The sequence below is a fragment of the Panicum virgatum genome, chromosome 1N, assembly GCF_016808335.1.
Source record: "Panicum virgatum strain AP13 chromosome 1N, P.virgatum_v5, whole genome shotgun sequence".
NCBI classification, from domain to species: Eukaryota; Viridiplantae; Streptophyta; class Magnoliopsida; order Poales; family Poaceae; genus Panicum; species Panicum virgatum.
The window spans coordinates 17,644,073-17,650,934 of record NC_053145.1 but is presented as its reverse complement, the minus strand read 5'-3'; the positions used below and the strand labels follow the sequence as shown (position 1 = coordinate 17,650,934).

General features: G+C 41.7%; 1 long non-coding RNA gene across 1 annotated transcript; it reads right to left on the bottom strand.

The window, feature by feature from the left end:
- Window positions 1-873: 873 nt before the first annotated feature.
- On the bottom strand, window positions 874-3,179 carry LOC120655391. Its single transcript, XR_005667475.1, has 2 exons — window positions 2,728-3,179; window positions 874-1,580 (listed from the first exon to the last, which is right to left on the bottom strand). It is a non-coding gene; the product is annotated as an uncharacterized LOC120655391 (long non-coding RNA).
- Window positions 3,180-6,862: the final 3,683 nt, after the last annotated feature.

The following is a 6,862-nucleotide window of genomic DNA, read 5'->3' as shown; positions in this document are numbered from 1 at the left end:
TCTTTTCGCTTGCCCTCTTCACGCTGGCTGGTTGACTTGGGGCTGTACCTACATGAAGAAAAGAGTTGCTCGTGTAAAAGCAATATCTTCTATTTGACTCATCTAGCCGTGGCTTGTCTTGCGCATAAGCGCGCCATGTCAGCAATATTGGTAAATATTTAGCTTCACGCATAGAGAAGTGACAAATATGTAGGAATCAAAATAGGAGTGGCATTTGGAGAGATGACATCCGTAAGGATGGCAAATAGTTAAATACCCCAACAAAATGAGAGAGGGTGATAGTTCCCTGACTTTTGAAAGTGATTGGCTATTGTTCTTATGTGATTTGTGATTAGAAGGAGAAGGAACGGAGGATGAGAGGGGTCGCGCGTTGGTTATAACCAACGACCTGTCGCGGGTTATCTCATTCCTTTTGTTAAATAGTTCCTCTTTGCATGCTTAGCCAGCTAGTTTTAATTAGTTTTGTACTTGCCTATATTTGTTAACCCTTGCTTAGTCAAGTCACTACCGGATTCCTCTAGTTTGCCGAGTGTCTAGGGCACTCGGCAAAGCCCTAAATGCACTCGGCAAAGGCTTTGCCGAGTGCCGCCCACAGCATATACCACACGGCAACCAAAGACTCGGCAAAGAGGTCTTTGCCGAGTGCTATTTTTCGGGCACTCTGCAAAGCTTTGCCGAGTGTTGAGTTGGCTCTCGGCAAAAAAAAAAGATACGATGACAGAGCGAAAACGGTAACGGTGGCTTTGCCGAGTGTCTTCACGGGAAAACACTCGGCAAATACTAGGGTTTGCCAAGTGTAAATTGAAATGGCACTCGGCAAAGACCCAGCTTTGCCGAGTGCCTTTGCAATGACACTCGGCAAAGAGCTAAAAGAGCTAAAAAATATATATATTTACAAACACAATCTGCATCCATGGTTACAAATTTTTAAACCAGCCAAAAAGAGATAAGAAAGTAATACAGATTTGTATGTTTCTGTTACCACCGTTGAGCTATTGCAAGAAAATGAACAAATGAGTACTTATGCATTGTCAATGATTCAATCCAGTAAACTACTGTCAGCAAGCATATGAGAATAAAAGTTTGCAGGCTTGCTTATGCACTTGCAATTTGCAGCTATCATGTATGTATCAGTCACACATTGGATTGCATTGCCAAATTATACAGGACTGCAGTAGTAAGCTATATTTTACAATATCAAAGAAGTCATGTTGGAATTAACCTGTTTTCATTCATTAACTGAACATAATGTGACAGGTTTATGAGAAGTAAAATCAATCAAAAAACAGAACTCGTGTCCTTGAATTAAATAGCAAACTAATTTCTATGCTGGCTAGTGAGTCAAAAGCATCTATAGATGATATTTGCTAAAAGCCAACATGTTAGTATTTGGTATTGTGCACAATAGATGCTCAGTCTTTCAGAAAATAGAGTAACACCAGATTAGTAAAGGCTGGACCAAGCAATGTAGGGAAGGTAAACGGACCCTTGCAATGTGCTGTAGATTCACACAAGAGACAGCAGCAACAGCTCCATGCTCCACTTATAGCAACACCAAACAACTGAAACTTCCGTTCTTCCTAAAGGAGAAAACAAGATCACATAAGTGCAAACTCAATTCAAGGCTGACTAGCAAGCCAAAAGTAACTATAGATGACACTATTTTTCAATTTGCAAAGAAGCTAACATATTTTTTAACTCTATTAATAGGGAAAGTAACCCATAACCTCAGCTCCTCCTATTTCAGTAAGTAATATGGCACAAATAAATAGCCATCATCATCAAGAGAATCCTTTTTGGAAGTTACACTTGCAGGTGAAAGTGGTTGGCCAATTTGAGCCTCGTATCCCAAGTGATTAAGTAACTATAGAATAAGAAATTTAGGATAGGGACAGAATTTAGCACTTCATCGAGAAACGTATTAGAACAATGAAAACTTTAGCCTTTTGCAGAAAATAAACACATATTCACATTTCTTGGTTGAAGGTAATTCAGGTTATCTATCAATTTTATCCACATTTCATTCATCAATTAGATTGCTGCACTACTGATTTTATACCATGGTCAAAAGAAAGAAAAATACACACTCCAATCTGAATAACAACCTATAGCTTCAGTTTGCCATTACAGTTTGCCAGTTAGTTTAGGATGTTTAGCACGTGCTCCTACACATCTGCTGCAGTGCTGCAAATCCAACAACATCTCTAAACAAAGAACACATATTAGATATATGCCTGGTCGATTGTATTATTGCACTAATAGGAAAACTCTAAATAACTATCTGAAAACTAGTTCTTTTTTCCACCGCTGAATACCCAACAAGAATTAACTCCAGAGCTAAGTTCAACTATGATTCAGTAGTGTGGCCACAATGAAAACCAGTAAAAGGAAACTACCAGTAGGTTTCTGGTAGTGATTGTAATCAATGAAACATAGCTATAGTTTCTAAAACCAACAGATTCTAGCTCATAAGAGCTTCTGAATTTCATAGCATTTAGATTGTAATAAACTAAGTCCTTGTACTAAAGGTCAAATATCTTTCATCAATAAAAAGATATTGAACTCTACTTGAATTAAACAGAACAATACAAATTGCTCCGACAGTAGCACATTTCCTAAAATTTCATCCTTTTGTGCATGCCGATTCTATTGTTTAGTCCTTTAGGCACAGATCCACGACTTCACCAGAAATTTCAGTTCGATAGAATGACAAAAAGAAAGGAATACCAGTGGAGGCGTGGTGGCGGCAGCTCGGCGAGGTGGTGGTGGAGGCGGGCTCGAAGGCGCGCCGGCAGCGGCACTGCAGAGGCGGGCTGGCTTTGGCGCGGCGCCCGGCCGGCAGCAGCGCTGCCGAGCTCGGAGTCGTGGCCGGAGGTGGTGCGGCGCCGTGCCGGCAGCGCGGCGCTGCGAAGTCGTCCGAGGGGCCAGCAGCTCGGAGTCGTGGCCGGGCGGAGCGGCGCGTCGAGGCGAATTCACCCAGCGGCCATGGCGGGCGGCGGTGGCGAGCGGCCGGCGCGGCGGTGGTCCGGCGCGGCGGTGTGGTGGACGCGGCGTGGAGGCGCGGGTGCCGGCGAGCTGTGGAGTGGAGGCGGAGCTAAGTGTGTGGATGTGTGTGGCTGGGAGTGGTGTGTCGGCGTTGGATTTCAGTGGGGTTCCCAGCTTTGCCGTGCAAAGATTGTGTTTGCCGAGTACCCGATCCAGGACTAAGATGGCAACGGGTACATACCATCGGGTATTGACCACCCATACTCGTACTCGTTAGAACTAAGTTTTACCCATCGAATTATCCATACCCGTACACGGGTAGGAAAATATTTCCATACCCGTACCCAGCGGGTAATTTATACCCGACGGGTAACCCGTACCCGAAAAGCATATCCGAGAATTACATATAAATATCACATATTCATATGAAAATAATTCATTTCAAACTAAAATTGGAGTGAGTATGGAGTATGATTTGAAGGAGAGTTCAACAATATATATACTAGGAGGGATTAATTGGATTTGGGCCAAATTCATGGGCCATATGGGCTAAAATGAGTTAGACACTTAAGAAGGCTTATTTTTTTGTGCGGGTATTTCTTACCCGCGGGTAGGCGGGTATGGGTAGTATACATCCGCACCCGTACCCGCCATACCCGACGGGTACAAGATTTTGCCCAATAATATACCCACGAGTAGAAAACTCATTCCATACCCGTCTTTTTATCGGGTAAAACCTGTCGGGTACTCGGGTTTCGGGTACCCATTGCCATCTTGATCTAGGACACACGGTAAATTATATAAATTTTTTTCTTCTTCCATTTTCCAAATAAATTTTACTAAATTTTTTAAAAAGTATTTTCAAATAGCCTTCTCAAATAACTCAACAATACCTATTTCATGCTTTTATGCTATAAAATTCATCATTTCATACAGTTATACCTTAAATTCATTTTATTTCATCTAATTATTCTTATCTAATACGTGTTTAAGTAAATTTGTTCGAATTTTATTTGAAAATACCTTTTCTAATTCACTCAATTATTCACATTTGATGCGTTAAACGAAAAAAATTCCATTATTCCATGCAGTATAAGTTTAAATTCAAATTACATCAATTTCAATAGTATAGTTGCAAAAAAAAATTTAAAATTATAGAACGGATTCAAAAAATGCCCAAAACTTAACATGAAACAATCCATCATGTATATTGACTATACAAAAATTTTTCGAGTGAAACCCTAATTCGACCGTTGCTGTGACTCAAAATCTAAATGAATCATTCTCATGTCTATAAAACTTCTTCGGAGATACTTCGTTTCGTAACCAACATACGTCACAACTTTTGCAAAACCTTCTCAATTTTTTATCGCAGACTCCATATATGATATCATGTTATCATGACAAATCTCATAATTTTCAGACTTCATTTGCTTTTTATAGAATTTAAAACCTATTCGGTCACACGTTTGTGGTCATATTTCGTGAACAAAATGTTCGACTTTTCCGTTCAAATCTTCCACAATGACTCAAATTGGACTCAATAACATGAATATCAATTTTTCCATTCATTATAATACATTATTCCAAACACTTGTGGTACAAATTTGAATTTTCCCCAAAATAGCCTTTCACTGAAAGAAATTAACTAAATATGGAAAACATAACAAAAAAATATACCAAATTTTAATATGTAGTGCTTCGTATCGTATGAGAACAGGGGAAAATTTTTGGAAACTAGGAGTGCAAGTTTTTTTAAAATATTTGCCGAGTGCCAACAGGGACACTCGGCATATAAATGTCTTTGCCGAGTGCTATAGATTTGGCACTCGGCAAAGTGTTGGTTTGCCGAGTGCCCCAACTTTGGCACTCGGCAAAACATGTATATGCCGAGTGTTTATTGTATACCGAGTGTATTATTCTACGCACTCGGCAAAACAGGTGTTTGCCGAGTGCCCGTGTTTATACACTCGGCAAACAAACTTGCACTCGGCATATACCTGGTTTTCGGTAGTGAGTTTTGGTTGTCGATCACATGTTTAGACAAGTGCTTTGAACAGAGTGTTTTTAGAAGAAGTCTTGCTCGCGCACGGCTTATCAAGTGAAGTCTTGCTCTTTTAAATCGCTTTGAGTTTGCTTCCGTCTTGTGCCAAGCTTTCCTAATTTTTATTAGGGTGAGCCAGTTGTTGATGCAGAACTAGGGCCAACGCACGAAAACGCTTGAAAGCACAGCGAGCGATGGCACGATGCAGCGTCGATGCTCAGACCGGTCAGACCGGTCGGATATACCGGTCAGAACGGTTGTCGCCGGGCAGGCTGGCGGCGAGACCAACGAACGTCGCCCGGGAAGGACCCGTCGGGGCAGGCGCACGCAGGGTTGTTTTAGGGTCGGTAGGCCACCTAGAACGCCCTCAATCGACGTAGAGAAAAAGGAGGAACAACAGATAGTTGATGGAAAAAAGCTAGGGCAAAAAGAACGTAAAAAGATAAAAGTTGTATTGATTTGATCGATTAGATTCCCTAATCGCCCGTGACCCTTTATATTTATAGGGTGGGGTGGACATATCCCGCAAGAAATCCTATTACAAGATTTAAATCTATTAAAATTCCTAGTTGTACTCGGATTCCACTTGGACCAGTCAGACCGGTCGACCCTACTGGTCGGCTGCTGCCGGACCGACTATAGCGTCTGACCGGTCAGACCGCTTGGGCGTACTGGTCAGACCGGTCTGTATTGTCTAATGCCAATTTTGGTCGTCAACATATGCCCCCCCTGTTTTTTGGCAAAGCTTGCGTGCCAAAGAACACTCTTCTGGACCAAAATTATCTAAGGGCGATGAATACATCGGCCATTTTTTGTGCTAAGGGCGATAATAATTTATCGGACATATCTTACTTCTTCTTCAAGCTGACGACGAAACAACTTGCTTGGGCCTCCATACCGGCTTAATGGTCGCCGACTTTGCTGGTACAACCTCCGCTTGCTGTTCCATGGACTCTTTCTTGCGCATCCTTTGCAACCTCCTCTTTTGAGTGTGAGACAAACCTGAGGGACACCACCTCGGCTGTAGATATTTTGGATCTTGTTTTTTGTTCTTCTCACACTCCTTACTGCAATCAGTGTCCCTTTTGACCAGATTATCGCTAATCGGTCTTTGCGAAGCAAAACTTAGATATATAGGAGGATAATGAATATAATATGACTGCATGTGCATCCTACTATAATCCAAAGACATATAACAAGGATACCAACAATACCAAGGAGCAATCGGCCCATTAAATAAATTACCTTGTCTCAAACTCAATTGCACTTGAGACGATGATGGCTTTGTATCCTTAACCTTATCTGGCCGTCCCTTCTGCTTCTGGACGACTCCTTTCTTCTCATATTTGGCCAAGAGTTCTTTAAAACTCGGCCTTTCTTTTTCCTTATTGTTTCTGGAATTTTTTCCAGAACTCCTAGAGTGACCGGTCAGACCGGTTTCCTGACCGGTCAGACCGGTCTGAGTAGACTTGCCGCCCTTTTTCTGTTCTTGCCCCCGAGCGTTGAATCCTTCAATAAATCTTCAGGGATCTTCTTCGCTGGAGCTTCCTGGTGAGATTTCAAGGGCTCAAATCTCTCTTCACTGATAATTACATTTTCCCTCTTGTTGACTTGGCTTGATTCGGCCGTATTAACACTTTAGGATTACTCAACTCTAGCACATATGTATGTGCAGGAAAGCAATTCTGTTCCACTTTCATTTGTGAAACAATTATTCGGCCTTCATTAACAGCCGATTGAATCTATCTCCGAAGCACATTACAATCATTAGTCGCATGAGAGAAAGTATTATGAAATTTGCAATAAGCTCGCCGCTTTAATTCTTCAAGCGGC